The following is a 19,634-nucleotide window of genomic DNA, read 5'->3' as shown; positions in this document are numbered from 1 at the left end:
CCTCTATAATTGGTTGGCACCCTTGTACCCCTCTGTAATATTCCACCTACGCAAGCAGCACGCAGGATAACATTCAGGTGCTGGTGGGCAGGTCATAAGCATAGCTCCCCACCAATTAGCCTGTCATCTATCATCACTCTTGCAGTCTGCCATTCAATTAAGGCTTTGAACTTGGCCTTGTGTTCTCTGTGCCTGAGAATAAGAGGGAGTATAGGCATACTCTGTCTCCTGGTTTCGATACAGCTCAACTCAGTATCTATTTTCATCCATCCACGTGACTGCAGACTATGTTTCAGAGTCTTTCTGCATTTAAAATACTATTAAATGATGAACCTCTGACGTCTTCAATGTTCTCACTCCTCATCCAAGACAGGAGTTTGTTCTTTTCACACGCTCTCTAACTACTGTATGAACATTCAGGTTCATGGTGACGTTGACTTTGTGGTGCTGGGCCAACCAAGTCTCTCTTGATTCACCCCTGAATGTCAATTGCCTTTCCAACTGTGACACACTGAAAGTCTTTCTTTTCACTGGATCTAGCTCTGCTATAATGCATTGTGGAATTATCCATGGTCCATACATTCCTATGCATATACGTTGGCGCATCGCCACAATCTATTCCCTATATAGCTAGCCTTTAAGAATACTTTCTCTGCTTGCGTTACTGCGTCTGTACATTTGTAAAATTACTTGGTATCTTCTTCATTATTTCTGTAGCATGAGCATCTCCATCTCGAGCCCGAAATGTTGCCCATCTTTAACACCTCCTCCTTTGTTTCTATAAAATGTCTATATTCTGCAGCTTCTTCTTCTGAGTGCGTCAGCCTGCTCTGTATGACATCACCAGGCTTCTCTTTTGCTCAGTTTTCACACTTCTTCTGGGATTTCATTCAAATTGCCATCATATTGTCATGAATGCTTGTATGTCTTCCTTAATGGGAATCTTACTTCCAAGATCCTTTTTGGTATCAGTATTTTCACTGGCACTGCACGTGTCTTACACTCTGGCTCCCAACATATAGGCAGCATGGGAGGAGCTTTTGGTGGGGATACTTGGCTCCACCTCTACACTCCCCCCTCTGGGCGATTCATCGACCACTCTCTCATCAATCTTCGCATCTAGACATCCTCGTCTGAAGAAATGCTTCTTCTGAAACCATATCTTTATAGTTCCTTTCAGGCCTCCTGCTGCTTTCACATTCTCATCTTTATTCCAAGATATAAGCATGCATTGTCCACTTGAACTGCAGTAGATCCATTTCCCCACATACTTCTTGTAGTTTTTCGGGTACAGGAACTTAATTCCCCCAGGTGCATGTATACTGGCCTTCACATAGTCTCGGATTTCTTCATCTTTTAGCTCTTTAGTCGTCCATCTTGTTTCAACATAAATCATAATCTTCATTCCTACTGCCTTCTTTGCAGTCTTCTTGCATGGTGTGATAATTATCCTAATCACACAAAATCCAAGCAATACCATCACTATTAGGGCCCCAGAGAACTTGAACATGTCTGCCATCCATTGTGGTACTCACGAGAAGATTAATCCAAACCAACTGTCATCAGCAATGTCTTACACTTCGTCTATCAACTGGATGTGTAACTTTGTCAGTATCGTTATGGCCTCTGTCAAGGTGCCATTCTCGTCATCATGAGAAGGTAGGAATGTGCAACATGATTCTCCAATTTTGCCACAAACACCTCCATCGATAGCTGTAATCATGCCCAGGACATATCTATTCTGAAGAGTCATTAGTCGTATGGCTCTTAGCTCTTCTTTGATAGTATTGAATCCCTTTATAGTGGTGTTAATCATCTGCAACAATTCCCATCTGGTTATTTGTAACCATTTAGTATTTGCATCCGTCTGGATCCTGGGCATGAAAATTATCGTGAATATCGATGAAGTCTTGCTGAACAATCTATGCTCATATGGAATGGAATCAAAGGCCTCTATTGACTTGGCTGACAAATAGTTCTCTCTCTTCATTCGATTGAGGAGTTCAGCTGATCAATTCTTTCTCAGGTGGGCATCTACTTTCAGAAACTCGCCAATATTCAGGTCACTTTTAGGAATTACCAACGCTGGAACATGGATGTTCACTATAGAACATAGTCCTCACCAATCTCTGGGCAGCTTCATGTAAGCTCTGGATCCACAAGCCCAGTAGTGATCCATTATCACTGCTTTTCCAATGCTCATTCCTGGTACGTCAAAGATTTGGCCACAATTCTGATTCCCTCCAAGTTTTCTCGTGCCTTTTTTTCTGAAACACAGCTTTGCATTTTCCAGAGACACTATCTGCAGTGGACCTCCTTAGTCTTCGACCCATGTCAGTAGTTTAGCAAGTATAGGCCATAACGGTTTGCATCCATTTTCCACACTGTCAATGGTTGATTTGTAGCAGCCAATTACTACCCACGCTCTGCAGATGACCACTCCTTCTTCCCATCCGTCTGGAGAACATACTGATCCCCAAATCTGCATTTGGCCTCTATTTTTCCATCTTCAAATTTCTTCTGCAGATGTTCCTGGACACTCAAGTCTTCTGTTCACATCCCATCAGATTCCAGCCCTTTCACTCCAGGCTGTTCGTATCTTGTCACATGATTTCTAATGTGGGCTCTTGCTCTTGCCTTTGTGTCTTGAACATAATCTTCTTTGTCTGGATCTGTCCATTCTGTTGCCCATGCTAAAGAAACCGGTCGGCCCATAAACTGACCTCTTGTTCGGCAGAGTGCAATGTTTCATAGACAGTGTGCTGTCTGCACATCTATTTCAATAGCTATGAATATCTTAGACGTTCCCATGCCATAAGGCATGAGTGCACATACATAGCATTGCTCCTCAGAGGTTTGTTTGCCCACTTCTTTCATAGAAGCTCTTGTGTAGGTAAGCTCCAGCTTTCCTACACTGGCTGCCACTCACTGGAACGCACTCCCCTCTCACCTAAGACAGATCGAATCCCACCAAGTATTCCGCAAAGCCATCAAAACTAAGCTCTTTAACTGAAAGCTAAATACCTATTACAACCCCTCACAGCTATAATTGCCATACTGTTACTCTCTCTATGCCTGCAACGTTGATCATTTTGTATGTCATGTAATTTGTAACTAACTAAGAAGCCCAAGGGCGCATGAACCTGTATTTCAAGCTTCCTACATATTCTTGTAACAGCGCCTCGATGCCTCCGGGTTGCAAGTTGTGCTATACAAATGCAAATAAATAAATATGCTGATACCACATATTGTTACCCAAGTGTGCTATACTATGTAGGTAGTCATTTCAATCATGATCATCCTCCCTTGCACTTCTCTTAGGTCTCTTCCTTGCCTCATGAGCTCTTGTAATCATCTCATGATGTATGTCAGCATAATTCCTTCTTACGGGGGGGAATCATACGGACACGTGTCCGTGGAATCGGTGTTGTTACATTTACTACTGGTGTAGGAAAAATTTGGAAAAATCAAATACGGCGTTGGCAGTCTTACAATCGCCATAGCTGTACCTTCCAGCTGCATTGGAAGATTTACAGGAACCTCTGCTGTATTTGGATTGACATAGTAAACAGCACATATTGTGAGGGAGAAGAATAACAATGAACATGACACATGTATGTATTATGTACCAATATGTCAATTTTATACAGAAATAGCTTCTTGCACGTCGTGGTGCTCTCTTGTTGTTTGCTACATTGTTGTTACTATCAATTTTGCCCATATTGCCTGCAACTACTTTTAAGGAAGGAAAAAACTATTTTTAATCAGACAATCTCATAACATTTTCTGCCAACTGTTAAATCTGCTCCACAAGCAGCTGGGTGATTGCAGGACGATTGACAGGATTCCGGATGAATACAAAAGTGTTATATTTGCGCCAAACAAGAGGAGGATGAGTTTCAAGCAAATAGTAAATGATCAAAGCTAGTAGATTGTGAATGTCATCACTCGACAGTACCATCCGTAATTTCACCAAGATGTTCAGGCAACAAGCGAATCTGCTCAAGAATATTACTTATCAGACAATTTATCACAGGTCAATTCCTGGGATCTCTCAGAAATACACGAGTATTGGTTTGTCGTCCAGCAAGATAAGGATGCTCTTCAATCAAGAAATAAAAGACCATTCCAAGCAATTTGTGTGTGTCTTCGTCAGATATGACCATCTGTACTTTCTGTACTATACTCGGGTAACTGGAGGATTTGCTCAATTATAGCTCCTTACGATTGGACAATTTTTAGGATCTTGCAGGAACACGTGAATGTCAACAGTACTCCCAACCAGTGCAGGATAGGCATGAAGAATGAAGAGGAAAACAGCAAGAATGATCCGATGAATGTTGACATTAGGCATTACCATGGGTGGCTCCAAAGAGAGAAAGGAATGGGGGAACTGCTCCCTTTTCCTGTCATCATAGCTGAACTCGAGATTTGGCATTTTCTTCTTCTTCTGGATCTCAATGTTTCACAATCCAATGTTTAGCAAACTCCTGTGGTTCAAGAACAATAGCTTTTTCTCACTCCTTGCTTAGCAGCTACAAAGAGTGTTTCGAAAGAACCACAGTCCTATATACTCTTTATCTGTCTACTGCACAGTCTTTGCGTTCTTCTTCCACCTCATTAATCTAGTCTGCAAGTGCTGATCTTCTCCATGCCTTGCTTCCGAATGGGGTGGGAGCGTGGGGGTCTCTCCAGTGTAGAATTTCACGTCTCCCTGGTGCAACCAAGCGCGTCTCCCTTGGACCTTCACTGCCGATGGGGCTACGTCCTCTACTAAGAAAGGACCGTTAAATCTGGGTTGGTGCCATTTGTGGGTAACGTTCCTGATAAAGACTTGATCTCCAGGAAACCATTTTGATAATAATAGTTTGTTAGGTCCGGTTGCTGTATGGTCTTCATCTGTGTTCTGAGCCCGACACCCTGCTAGCTTAACTTGGCTTGAAATGACAGAGATGCTTGTAGTCATACATGTTAAGTAATCACATAACTCATCTCCTAACAATTTTGATGTTGCCTAGGCATCACTTCTAGTCCTCGATGGAGAAGTGAGAGGTATTCGCAATCACCTCGCCGTTACTAGTTCATGGGGCATGAGGTGATGGTCCGTGCCTGGTTGATTCCTCAGTGCATATAATGCAAGAGGCAGGCAATGCAGCCATCCTTTTTTCAATGTTAACTTTAGCTTTGATATCCTTCCCTTGAGCAGACCGCTGAGTCTCTCACATATCCCATTCACTTGCAGGTGATAAGCAGAAGAAAAGGTATGCTTTATGCTGAGCAATAAACTAACTTGCTCGAACACTTCATTCACAAAATGTGGGCCATGATCTGATCTCAACACCTCACATATTCCCCATCTAGGAAATACTTCTCGAACTAAAAACTTTGTTGTGCAAGTGGCATCTGGGTGTATGCATGGACTAGCCTCGATCCACCTAGAAAAGGGGCACACCACCACTATCATATACCTATACCCATTGCAGACCTGCAGCATATCAACATAGTTAATATATAAATGCTGAAAAGGACCATTTGGTAGAGGAATAACTCCTCGACTGTTTGCAGCGTGTGCCCAGCAGTAAACCTTTGCCATACGATGCAATTTACTACATAAAAAGCAACGTGTTCTAATAAATTCAGTACAAACCATTCCTCTGCAATAGTTGCTGCAAGGCTTTCCTTGGTGACATGTGCAGATTAGTGTGGCTGTTCCAACGCCACCCTTAATAAGGCTACAGGCATCCCTGGTTTACCAGTGCTTTCCTGTTGCCATAGTGCCTCGGAAGGGGATAAAGAACACCCTCTCCGTGTCCACACAGGTCTTTCTCATCCTGTGGGGCTCCACCTTGAACTTCCATCAATTGTGTATTTGATAAATTATTAAAGCTTTCATTTACTATCACCATCACCACCATTCTTTCATTCACATCAGGTGTATCAAAATTCATTGGGCCTCATTACACGGACGGCGGTAACCATGGCGCTATTAGCGCCATGGTTGCTGCCGGGATTTTACTGGGTCTGCCATGGTGAATGGCAGAATTACCGCCCTATTCCAAGGTGTGTGGGGGCGGTAATTCCCCATTCATCATGGCACTTCCCCATTCCCATTTTTGCCCCCATACGGCTCAATGGGAATGGGGAAGGCGATAAATATGGTACCGTAAATTGTGGTACCGTAATTACCTCCAAGGTCCCTTTGCGGGTCCCGTCCTTAACAGCTGGAAATACCAGCCGTTAAGGTAGGGTCCCCCAAAGGGACCTCGTAGTAAGGCGGTAAGGGTTTACCGGCACTGGTACCCTTACCGGTACCGGTAAACCCTTACCGCCATCCGTGTAATGAGGCCCATTGTGTCAATTGATTATGCAACTTGTTTTGCTTCTTCGTCTGCAGCTTGGGTTCCACGTGAAATAAAGTCTGCTCTCTTAGTGTGCACTACGCACTTGACTATTGCAATGGCTACTGGTAGTGCCTTTATAAGTCTATCCAGTAAAGCATCGTGTTGCACTGGAGTGCTGTCCGCTCGGACATAGCCCCTCCTTTTGCAACGTGCTAATCGTGCGTGTACTGTTGACATCACACATAGGCGGAGTCACTGTACACGGTTACTTCCTGGCCTGTTTGTTTCTCGAGCACGACAATCAGTGCCACTAATTCTGCAGCCTGTGCTGAAAAGTGAGACGGTAGTGGTGCACTCGTCATTACTTCTAATTCCCCATTAGTCTTGTGCCTTACCACAGCAGCACCTGAATATCTTTGCCCATCAGTTTGATTTATCCTTGAAGAACCATCAATAAAGAGAATCTCCCCAGCTGCCAAAGCATTTTCTTTTACCCTCGGGATCTCATCATAGAATTCCTCGTATTTTGAACAATCATGTACATGCTCGTCTTCGACCAGTGGTTCAGCTACAAACGTGGCAGGATTTACTATTTTACATCTTACTATTTTAATCGCTGCATTCAATTTAACTACCTCATGAGCAGAAGTTCTTCTCTTTGAGACGTCAGTGTGCCTTTAGGTTTATCCAAAAAATCAAATAATGCATGCTCAACAAACAACGTCAATGGAACACCCCATTATTATGCTAGCAGATTTCTCAATAGCAAACGCAGCGGCTGCCAAAGAATGTTTGCAAAGGAAGTGACCCATCATTACTGGGTCTAGAATCCTACTGTAATATGCTTGAGGGTTGTACCCCAACGTAGTTCTCTGTGTGAGTACCGCTGTCATAAATGTTCCATTTGTGTGCAAAAATAAAAAGAATTTGTCAGAATAATTCGGAATCCTTAAGACTGGAGCCGTGCAAATTGCCTTTTTTAACTCATCAAACCCTTCTTCCATTTCCTCAGTCCATGCAATCTTTTCCTGGCTTTGTTGTTCCGTTTTCAGGGCCTGCAATAATGGCCTTGTGTATGATCTATAATGAAATACCCATGCTCTTACATAATTGCACAGTCCCAGAAATTGCTGCATGTGCTTTATCGTGTGCGGTTTTGCCGTTTTCAAAATTGCCTCAGTGACTTTCTTTCCTTCATGCAAAATGAACTGACCTATGTATAAACAACTCTTCTTGACAATACTGCAATTTTTCTTTGTCCACTTTGTATCCTTTCTCGGCTAAAATAATCATTAGCTGAAATGAGTCACCTCTACACTCTTCCTCTGACATGCTGCAGACCAAAATATCATCTACATATTGCAAAACAACACTCGGCAAATCAATATTGCTTAAGTCCATCTGCAGGACTCTATGAAACGTAAATTATGTCAGATCCTGAGAATCTTTATGCAACAGGATTGAGAAAATCACATTTTTCAAGTCAATCACAGTGAAATATCGCACCTAAACAGGGATACTACATAATATCGTTGCCAGATTAGGAACAAGAGGAAACTCGGCCTCTACAATAATGCCACGACCCCCCCTTAGATTTTTTGACCGGATACACTGCGGTATTGCATGGTGACTCTGACGTCACTAAAATGCCTTGATCCATCATGGCAGATATAGTCTTGAAAATATCCTAGTCTGCCTTTCGAGACATGGGATACTGCCATGCTCATGGTAAAATTGCTCCTGGCTTCAGTTTAATCTTGACTTCTCCAACCCCTTTTAATAGGCCTATGTCATAATGGCCCGTAGTCCATAGTGAAACTGCCACTTTTACCATGTCTTCGTCAGAAAATTCTAGATGATGCCGCACTATCATCATCCTCTGTGGAATCTCACATTTTTCTGCCCTATCCCAGTATGTAATGCTCATTTCGAACACTACCTCGTCATCAGATGGGTCATCCTTAAATATGTCCTCATCAATGACGTCAGTTAGTCTGTAACCCTCTCCAATAGCAATTACTGCGCTCCATGATCTGCCATTATCATCAAATCCTATGAGCATGGCCAAAACCCCTCATACTACAGCTGCTTGTAACTCCAAGGGAAAAATCTGTCCCCCCTTTTCGTCCGTGGGAATTTCTGGCCTAAAGAGAAATTCATCTGGTATTCTCATAATCTTACCCACCAGGCACAAAATGTGTACCCCATAATGAAATACTTCTGGTTCGAACGGTACTCCTCATATGGTTATTTGCACTGTAAATGCCATAATATCCTGGCGTTGAACAGACTGTACCTCCATCAGTAAAAAAAATCGTCATGTTTAACTTTGTCATTAAATCTCATCCCAGTATAATAACTGGTGTCTGTGTTGAATATAACAATGGGACAGACATATCACATTCTCATATAGAGACTGGACATTTTTCTGTAAAAGCAACCCTACTTGCAGATCCTGTGAAACCTTGAGCATTCATGGCATTACCCTCCCGTATACATGAGCGAGTTGCACCCATATCTACCAAAAAAGAAAAAGATTTGCCTCCTATCGTGACGTCAAACTTTGGTTCCTCTTGAGGATTTGGCATTACTGATAGTACTGAACACATCAAGTCACCCAGTGAGCTGTCCTATTGTGGGTACATACTTATTCCTGTGTCCGTGAAAGGATTCCCACCCTCGATAGTGACACCCCCTGTTTTAGGAGTCAATAACTGTCCTGTGTTTGCGCTCTGTTGTATCTGAATGGGTGCATGTTGCTACTGCCCTTGTGGTGAATTCAATGGTGCTTGCTGTGGTTGCAAAGCCTCTTGTATTCTCAGCGCTTGTGCTTGATACGCTGTTTGATCTTGGGCAAACCCGTCCCTACTTTGTGAGCTATATGCAGGCGGATAAGCAGTCCCCCCTCTTGAGAACGGCCCATTCTGCACATAGCATTGGCTCCCACATGTTCATGCTATATGCCCTGTCATTCCACATGTCCAACATAGAGGAGGGAGTCTTCTGACTTGTCCTCCATGCATGCCATGGTTATTGTTCTGCATAGGCTGAAACCCACCTTGGTTACTCTGGAAGTTTCCCTGATTATTCTGGAAGCCTCCTCTCCCGCGGAAGTTTCCCCTACCACGTGGAATAAATCCATTCCCACCTTGATCGACCTGCCTTTGGTTATTCACCTGCGGCATACCTGTTGATTGCTGCGATCCTGACCCTTCTTTACTAGTTAACATTGCCCCTTCTATAGCATACTTTGATAACTTTTTCTGTACTAACTTAGCCTCCTCAATCTTCCTACCATCGTCTCTCTTTTGATTTTTCTCCTGCAACAGTCGGCAATGATGCGCTATGGTCAGCTGTATTTCTGCCAATGGTTTTGCTTCCATACCCACCAGTTTCCTGAGCTGTCTCTGCACCTTGCCTGGTAGCCCTTGACATAATATATGATAGAACACCGGCATAGATTTCCCCCCGGATCCTCTCTTTCATGCAACTTACGTGCCATTATAGCACCATATCCGACGTATCAGGATATTGTGCTCGTAGCGCTTTCCAGACTGCCACTCTACAATTATTAAACGGTGCTCCGTCATGAACTGTGTTCTGGGCAGTGACACCTGAGTATCCTGCTCTCAACCAAATGTCATCAGCTCTCTCCACAAGTATAGCTGCTAGAAGACACTTAATGTCGCCTATAGCTAGCGTATTGCCTCCTGTCATTTTCTGTAATTCATAGATCCATTTTCCGGCACCCAACGTCAGACTCGAGAGTTTACACCTTAGATTATCCTTATCCATTTTGGGCCATGGTTTATACTGTGGTCAGGCTCCTCATTTTTCTAACAACGGGAACTGTGAGATCCCAAAATCACACTCATCTCCCATTGTCTGCCTATCCATAGCAGGACAATGGTTCCACACCGTCTTCTTCTCAGTAGTGACCTTAGCATACTCACATATGGTGGCGAGTCCCCCCTTACACTATAGGATCGCCCTTTAGGTCGGTCTGGCCGCATGCCCTTGGTTTAGGTAGGTCCAGATCTGACCATCTAACTTGCCTGTCTGGAAGAGAACACCCCACAGGACCTCATGCACTAGCTTTCTCCTCCCCACAGAAGGTTTCTCTGTCTTCGTCTGACATTTCTTGTCTCCAGCTAGTGTGGCTTCCCTCTTTCTCATTTCTATATAACGTTAGTTTGTCCAAAGACAAAACTCTGTGATCGAGGCTAAACAAACCTCCCTCTTTACCTCATGTCTGAGCACCTTCAAATCGATAATTTGTTCCTTTATTTTTTTATTCACTTTTGGTTGTCATTCCATGATAAACATTATCGATTTTTTCTCCAATGCTTCTTACATCACAATTATCCTCTAGATCTGCTCTAGATGACCCTGGCATTGGTTCATGTGTCTGGAAGAATTCTTCTATGTCCTCCCATGATACTACTGGATTAGGTTCCATTAACACTTTCTCAATGCGATCAATGTTGCATGCCCTTTGCCTTCTCTTGAGTTCCATCTCTCAGTCAAACTCTATTAGTTTCTTTGCTTCCTCCCTGACCCTTTCCTCTTCTTGTCTTTTCATCTCTCTTCTCTCATTTGCCCTACACACTTCTTCATCTCTGCGTCTTTGCATTCTTTTATCTCTTAATTTCTGTTCCTCCTCTTCTTCTTTTCTTTTCTAGCTTATCTCGTTCTTCGATTGCTCTGTGCCTGTAATCATATTTTCTTTGCTCTTCTGCTCTTCCCTCTTTTCTTAACTGTTCATCTTGATAGTTGTTTCCGTCTTTGTCCAGGCCTCGTCTTCTTTCAATCGTTTCTCTCTTTCTTTATCTTTTTTATCTTGTTCGTCCTGAACTTCCTTTTGCCTTACTTCCTCGATGCTCTTCCCATCAGGTTTGAGCAATATCTGACCACCCATAGATTTGTTCTGTATGAGTGCTACCTCGCCAGCTTTGTCTTTCTCACCTTTCCATCTCTTTATTTCTCTCTCTACAGACATACCTGAACACTGGTCGACCTGATACCTGGTCAATCACTTCTCTCCTTGTCCCGTGGGACTTTAGGGATCACATCTCTTTCAGGAGTCTTTTCTGCACCCTTGTCGCTGCTACATGCAGGCGACTTATACGTCGGGTTGCTGTACCCTGTCGCTTCCTTAAGCTCTCTTAAAGGATATAATCCTTCGTCCTTTGGACTATTGTAATTTGCTTCAGGTGCTGTAGGGGGAGCAGAAAGCTCAGCACCCCCCTCTTTACACTGGTTAATAATCCAGTCTTCAGGAGGCAGGTCTTCCCGTTCCTCCTGGTACATCTTCCAAAGCTCTAAGCTAGCTCATTTTTTTTTCTACTGTATGTGCTGCATGCAAATATGTTGGCATGTGTTGCAAAACTGCTTCAGACAGTGATCCCTCTTGTGGCCATGGCATAAACATTTTATCTGCCGTGCCCTTAAACCATTTTGCACTGTACTGCTTGAGCTTGAGTGCGTGTTTTGGCAACTGTCTGCACAGGTGTCTAAGCAGAGTAATATCCTCCATCATCACTTAGTCACAATCGACTGTCACTACTTACTGTTATTTTAAACAAATAAATGCTTTCCAGAAAAATAATACAATATGAGTGTGCACCTCCAAGCCTCTATGTCACGTTTCACTTCATTCTACCTATTCAATGATCATCATTGGTCAACTAATAAATAAATAATTACATTTCAACTCTCAACATTCTCTACCTTAGTCTATTTCTTTCTTGTTTCTCAATATTTAATTTCTTCACTACATACATCATATACAATATATAAACAGACAGACAAACTGACAGACTGGCCGGCCCACATAAATCTGTGTCACTGCTCCTCATGACTTTATTCCTGCCCCTAATAATGACTCAGATCGGAGTATGAACTGTCCTCTTTAACGATCCTTGATTGTTTGTAGCATAGGTACGTCCACTTGGACTCTAGGATGAGTTCCTTCCAAACGTCCTTGACGTAGGATTCTGGGTTTATTATATAGATTGCGCCTCGTCTATATACCTTAAACTATGATGCTCTTGGCTTAAACCAAAAATAAAATACCCAACCAACCCTCCGTTACTCTTCCCCCTTTATCACTCTTCCCCACTCAGTACTCATTCAGTTTGCCACCTCACTCAGCCTACTCACCATTCGCGTTTTTGACTTCCGACCCTCAGTATCGCCACCTCCTCAACCAGCCTTTTCAGCCTTCGGTCCGCTCAGCTTCCTGTAGAAGTTGGGAGGGGGTTCTGCTTGAAAATGAGGGACCCGTCCCACCTATACTTGCAAGATTTTTTAACTAATGGCCGCTATCCACAGGGAGCTTCACGTTCCTCCAGCAAAATGGCAGAGGATATCTGATATTTCTGGGATTTTTAACCATCATCTCCCTGCTACCACGTGAACTTGTGTACCTACACAAGCCCTTTAAGATGAGGTAACAATACTTTGAGATAGATGGGGATGCAGAATATACTCAAACAACAATAATCAAACTGACTCAGGAAGTTGGCAAAGTGCGTCTGTTTTAATATCAATTATCTAAAACAGGGAGTATAACGAATATCAATAAACTCGCTTCATCTTCTCACTCAATGCATTTCACAAAAAACATAGCGTATATACTAAAAACTCGTCATCATTGACATCAATCTAAGTTGCAAACTACAAAAACCTACTTGGGGATGTGATAGGATTACAGGGAACCTCTAGGTATATGTTCCATACTTGCTGGGAAGGTGATTGGGTCTCTATCATCAGGTGGGGCAACTAAGTCCTCCTCTATTGCAGGTCACTACGAACGTCATCAAATACACAACGTCCCATTGGTGATACAGACTACAGGGCCCTCTAGTACGTGGCCCTCTATAATTGGTTGGCACCCTTGTACCCCTCTGTAATATTCCATCTACACAAGCTGCACTCAGGCTAACATCCAGGTGCTGGTGGGCTGGTCATAACCATAGCTTCCCACCAACTAGCCTGTCATCTATCATCACTCTTGCAGTCTGCCAGTCAATTAAGGGTTTGAACTTGGCCTTGGAAATGTTCTCTGTGCCTGAGAATAAGAGGGAGTATAGGCATACTCTGTCTCCTTGTTTTCGATACAGCTCAACTCAGTATCTATTTTCATCCATCCACGTGACCGCAGACCATGTTTCAGAGTCTTTCTGCATTTAAAATACTATTAAACGATGAACCTCTGACATCTTCAATGTTCTCACTCATCATCCAAGACAGAAGTTTGTTCTTTTCACACGTTCTGTAACTACTGCATGAACATTCAGGTTCACAGAGGCCTTGACTTGACGTGGTGCTGGGCCAACCAAGCTTCTCTTGATTCACCTCTGAATGTCGATTGCTTTTCCAACTGCGATACACCGAAAGCCTTTCTGTGCACTGGATCTAGCTCTGCTATAATGCATTGTGGAATCGTCCATAGTCCATACATACCTATGCATCTACATTGGCGCTTCGCCGCAATCTATTTACTACATAGCTAGATTTTAAGATTACTTTGTCTACTTGCGTTACTGCATCTGTACATTTGTAAAATGACTTGGCATCTTCTTAATTATTTCTGTAGCATGATAATCTCCATCTCAAGTCCAAAATGTTGCTCATCTTTAACACCTACTCCTTTGTTTCTACATAATGTCTATATTCTTCAGCATCTTCTTCTGAGTGCGTCAGCCCTGCTCTGTATGACGTCACCAGGCTGCTCTTTTGCTCAGTTTTCACACTTCTTACGGAATTTCATTCAAATGACCATCATATTGTTGTGAATGCTTGTATGACTTCCTTAATGGGAATCTTACTTCCAAGATCCTTTTCAGTATCAGTATTTTCACTTGCACTGCACGTGTCTCACACTCTGGCTCCCAACATATAGTCAACATGGGGAGGAGCTTTGGGTGGGGGTACTTGGCTCCACCTCTACATTCCGGTGGGATCTCATCTACTGTGCTTGCGTCTTTTTCTGACTACTGTTTTGTCTCCCAGAGAATATCTGTCCCTGAGAACACGCTGCCTTCTTCTGGGATTTTAGCAGATTCAGCAGGATAGATACAGTGAAGTGATGTCCATTTGTTCGGACCAAGATGGAGAAAGATGTAGAAAGTGATGCCAAGGTAACGGGGGCATCCAGCATTGCAAGGGTTGGGGGAGGGGGAACAAGTCACAAAAAAAGTCCTGCTACATTTCCCCCCAAATGCACCCTGGAAAATGAATGCTAAACTCACACACAATCGTTCTCACCGCCATATGATTACTTTTTTTCTGGGCATCTGTGATAAACTGACGGTTTATCATAGATGCCCAGAATAAAAGTCATACCACAGTATGAAAGGACTAGACTGGCTGAACCCTTTCTTACTGTGGTATGACATTTTTTTGCTGCCCCCTCCCCTCCCTCTGCTATGTACGCTACTGCAGGGTAACCTGTTTCCGACCCTCAAACTTAAATCAGCAAGCCTGAATTATCATCACTTTTTTCATTTCTTCATTTGCATATGCATTTAATCTCTAATCCTAATGTATTATCGCAGAGTGGGGCATTTTCTTCCTGCAGAAAGAATGCATGGGTGAATTTGAAACAATACAAGGACTATTAGTCAGTCTACAACTATGTATAGAAAACATATGTATATCAAAGTATATTGTTTTATTTGAGGATCCTGTTGTGTTCGAGCTTAAAAGGTGTTCTGTTGTTTTTCTCCAAACTCAGTAGTAATTGGTCATATTTAACGTGCTTCTTCTTTTCCCGCCTGTTGAGCAAGCAAGCAGCGAGCCTGAGTTTAGACACAACTAAACAGAAAAAAGAAGATAAATAACATAGGACTTCAACTTTGAATGGATATCTTACACATTGGCAGGCGCTGAGGTAGACTGAGTATGACCAAATGCATTTCCACACAAACAGGTTTCGAAAAATCACAAATACATCTGCTCTGATGTTTCCTTGGTGGTGCCGCTGCCGTTAGTGGTGCGCAAACTGTATTAGTGCATGCGCTATGAACTGTAGCATAATGCCAAGAAATGTTGACATTCTTTGTGTTTTCCAACCTTTACCAAAACTCCAAAGCTTTAGGGTGAACTCAGCACATGAAATCATTCCTCCCCACAATCTACAGATGGTGATCCCTGCATCACAGCTGGTTCTTCTCCATGGAGGTTAGACCTGTGTACTGGGTACCACTCTTAGAGAAGAAAATTACTGGATAATTAGCTGTTTCTGGGAACATTGTAGCTCAGTCTGTCAGAATTAGGAGTGTGAAAAATTAAAAGACTGCAGGCAGAATGGTGTCAATTTGTCTCTGCTCAATTTTTCTTTTTTTGTTTTTTTTACCCCTTGGAGCAGAGGAGGAATCTGTGGAACCGGGGAGTGAATCACCTAGGGCAAAATGTCAGTGCATTAAACACTGTATGACCGACTCAGCAGTACGCGGCGGGGTGGCATTCTACAGCGGCGGGGTGGCATTCTACAGTGGTGGGGTGGCATTCAACGCTGCCAGACACCGTTTCTTCAAAGCCTGGCTGTGGGGGTGCATGGTAAATCTCCCCAAGAAGGAGCATTCCGGCAACAGGTGTTGGTAAGTGAATTTTATTCCGAAAATGTTAGAAACGGAAACCCCTAAAAAAGTGCACTTTATCATCTTGAGAGGGGTTATTCAAGCATTAAATAAGATAACATTGGCCAATGTTGGCATCCTTGAATTAAACTGGAGGTAGATCAACAGATTAAATGATGTCTCTATGAAGGATTAATCCTAGGTTATATTTAAAAGTCGGTTAAGAAGCGGGGTTAACAGTGTACAAATGTGGATAAAAGAGTTAATCTAGGAGTTCAAAAACCCATTCAATTTTTATTCTATAAAGGATTCATCTGGGATTAAAGGTCCTGTTTCGACCCATAGGTCGAAACAAGAACAGGTTAATGCTTAAACATATTTTTGTGTAAATTGTATGTTTGTTATAAAACCTGTTATTACTTCATAATAGAGCTTTGGTAATGGGCCAAGTGGCACCTCCATTATTCCAGATGTGCAGAAAGTGAAACAGAGTCCACAAAGGGGAAAGACTCTTGAGGTTAAAAGTATTGTGGCATTTTTTCAGTACCTGGCCAAAAAACAAGTGGCCTGCAGCCAGGGCCAGCAGCCTGCCTTTGCTGCAGCATATTGGTATGTGCAACCCACTTGCCCCACCGTTACTGGGCGCACCACCAGCCATGTAGAGGGAACAGGAGCATCTGTGTCTGCATTAAAGGGGTAGCTAGAACATGTCACGCACTAGAGAATGGGGGCTGGATCATGTGGAGGATATGGTTGGGAAGCAGGAGTAATGAATCAAGGCCTCGTTCCGATAGGCAAACCTCTACTGGCCTATCTGTTTTCATAAATGGTTCCTGACCCCATTTCATTGACTCAGTGCAAAGCTATTACGGGTATATTTAGACTGGAGTTTTCTTCAGTGTGTGTTATTTCCTTCCGGTTATGCATCCTGGCATCCGTCTGGTCCCCTGTAATGGAACACCTAGTAGCTCATTTTATAGAATAACTTAATTTGACGGTGGGGGCCCTGGAACGTTTGCACTTAGGTCTCGCCCGGTCCCTGCCACCAAATGTTGGCGTGCAAATGAGTAAATGCTGCCTACCATGCTCGCACAACAGGCAGCGTTAACAATTAAAATGTAACGCTACATGCCATGTGAGCATGGCAGGCAACGTGTACAATGAATCCTCAGGGAGTCGAGCTGCTTTATGCTGGTGCATAAAGCCTACAGGCTCCATAAGGATCTCCCGCATTTGGAAAATGCATGCCGGTGCAAATCGTGGGGCATTTGGATGTCTGAGAGGAAGGGAAGCGGTGGAAACGCAAGTTGTGCTCTGCCAAACAAATGAACGAAAATGTGGCGTGGCATGAATGAAAGATATAAAACCCTTACGGAAGGCTTTTTCCCCTTTCATTCACGTTAGCCACTGATTAAAAAGAGATCCCTGGAGAGCATCATCGTCTCATAGGTGAAGGGTTTGTCTTCATATAAAATCATCATGCCCATGTGGAACAGCAGTCCAAATTTGACATCTAGGGTGTGCACGATGGGTAGCATGGACAAAAGTCTCCCCCACTTCTCAGCAGGACACATCGAGAAATCTTGATTTTCGTTGACATTTTGTCTGCAGCATTTCAGAACACTTAGTTTTTTTTCTGTCTGTAGAATCTCTACCACCTGTATATTATTTTTATTATTATTAGGTTTTCCTACTACTGAAATAAGTGGAAAATTCTACCTCTAACTTTGGGAGCTTCGCTCCAAAGTCCGTCATTACGACCCTGGCGGAGGACCATGGTGCAATTTGCACCATGGTCCATGGCGCTAAGCTGCCAACTCCGCCATGGTGGTTGGCGGACTCACCGCCCCATGCCGACCTTGGCGGAGCGGTAAGTCCCCAATCCCCATTTACCCTTCCCCATTCCCATTTTTGCCCCATAGGGTATAATGGGAGTGGGGAAGGCGTTAATTACGCCACCGTAACTTACGGTGGCGTAATTAACAACAAGTCCCGTAGCGCCATGGATTTCTCCGCCTGCAAAAAGCAGGCGTAAAAATCACCATGGCGCTACGGGAAGTCGTAGTCAGGCGGAGAGGTACGCCATGCACTACGCCGGCGTAAAACCCTCTCCGCCAGGGTCGTAATGAGGGCCATTGTGTACATCAACAGTGAGCTATCTGATTATCCAGTATAATGGTGGATGGCAGGGACATTATTTACGCATGGAATGTGTATAGGAACGTGGCCTTGTCTTCACCCTCTCTATGTTTGTGAATGCAATACACGCGAGGGTATTCCTGCAGCTTCTATTTACTATGACTTGTATTTATTTGTTGAAAGAACAGAGATGTCAATTTCGATCAGAAAGGACTTACAATAAAATATTAACAGATGAAGGATGAATTCCCTGGGAGGGTGCCTGTACAATATCACAAACATGAGAACAAGTGATGAACCACATTATGAGGGTGTAAAATATTGAGTCATAGACCAGGGACAAAACAAAGAAGGAAAAAAGAACAGGTGACTTGCAAAGATAACATTAACCTGGGGGGCCAAGTGCTGAACCTAAAGAGAAGTACTGTATTAAGATATAAAATGACATTGTGTGTCACTGGAGAAAGTGGTTGTGTTAGATAGGGGTGATATAGCCCCTTCTGTGTGGGAGACCCCACTGCACCATGTCTTGGAGGGACCCTGAAGCTTCTGTAAGAAATTATTTCTTTCTGAAGTCAGAGTGCAGCTTTAGAAAGAAATGTTCCAGATATGCCAGGGAATAGGGGCTCCACCTGCAGAGTAACCGAACCATTTCTTTTTGGTGTAGGCACTTTGGCTCCACTGCGCATGTCAGGAAGCAGAGGCTCTCCTGGCATGACGGAACTCCTGAAGCCAGATGTCTATCTGTAGAGCAGTCCCTCACAGCCGGGAAACAGTAGGCTAGAAAAGCGTGGGGGGGGGGGGTTGAAGTGTAGGGAGTGAGGGGCAGGCTTGTGGCTTGGGGGGTTAGTGTGCTACTAAAGCATTTCTGGGCATCCATCCATGTTTGAAAGTGGGAGGCAGGCTAAAATGATGGAGGCCATTTGGGGGACCCCAGTCAGAGCCACAGCTTTGGACCAGGTAGAGGCAGGAAGGCCAAAATGGGGAGGCCATTTGGGGGACCCCAGTCAGAGCCACAGCTTTGGACCAGGTAGTCAACAGACCCGTTGGGGGTGTGTTGTGTAACCAAACGGACTGAGTCCAGTCCATCCTCTGGCAATCACATGCAGGCTGCACTGAAAAGTGGGAACACAATGAAGGCACCAAAGTCTTTGTTGAAACCAGGAATAGATGTATTACAGGAAAAGGAATAAACTCATTGCCAGCAGGATACATTAGACACACTGAACTAGCAATGCACACACACTGGCATGGAACCCGGGGCCTGGGGAGTCCCCTTGGATGTAAGGGGTGGGCAAGGGACACCAAGGGAGAAAGAGAAAGTTTTGGAGAGGGAGGCTGGTAGAGATGGTGAGGGGGAAAAGGAGAGCGGGAGAGAGGGGCACAGAGAGAGACACAAAGGGAGACAGAGACACAGAGAGGCAGGCACAGGGAGACAGAGACACAGACGGGAAGAAGCAGGCAGAGAGGATCGTGTAAGTGATTTCAACCCGGCACTTCACCTAAGTCAATGCCTAATGTCTGATGCAAAGCTGAAACCCTTAAATAATTATTTGTGTCTATAAATTCT

The sequence above is a fragment of the Ambystoma mexicanum genome, chromosome 5q (genome assembly GCF_040938575.1).
Source record: "Ambystoma mexicanum isolate Mex_15411 chromosome 5q, UKY_AmexF1_1, whole genome shotgun sequence".
Classification (NCBI taxonomy): Eukaryota; Metazoa; Chordata; class Amphibia; order Caudata; family Ambystomatidae; genus Ambystoma; species Ambystoma mexicanum.
The sequence above is the reverse complement of the archived record's forward strand: the minus strand, read 5'-3'. Positions refer to the sequence as shown.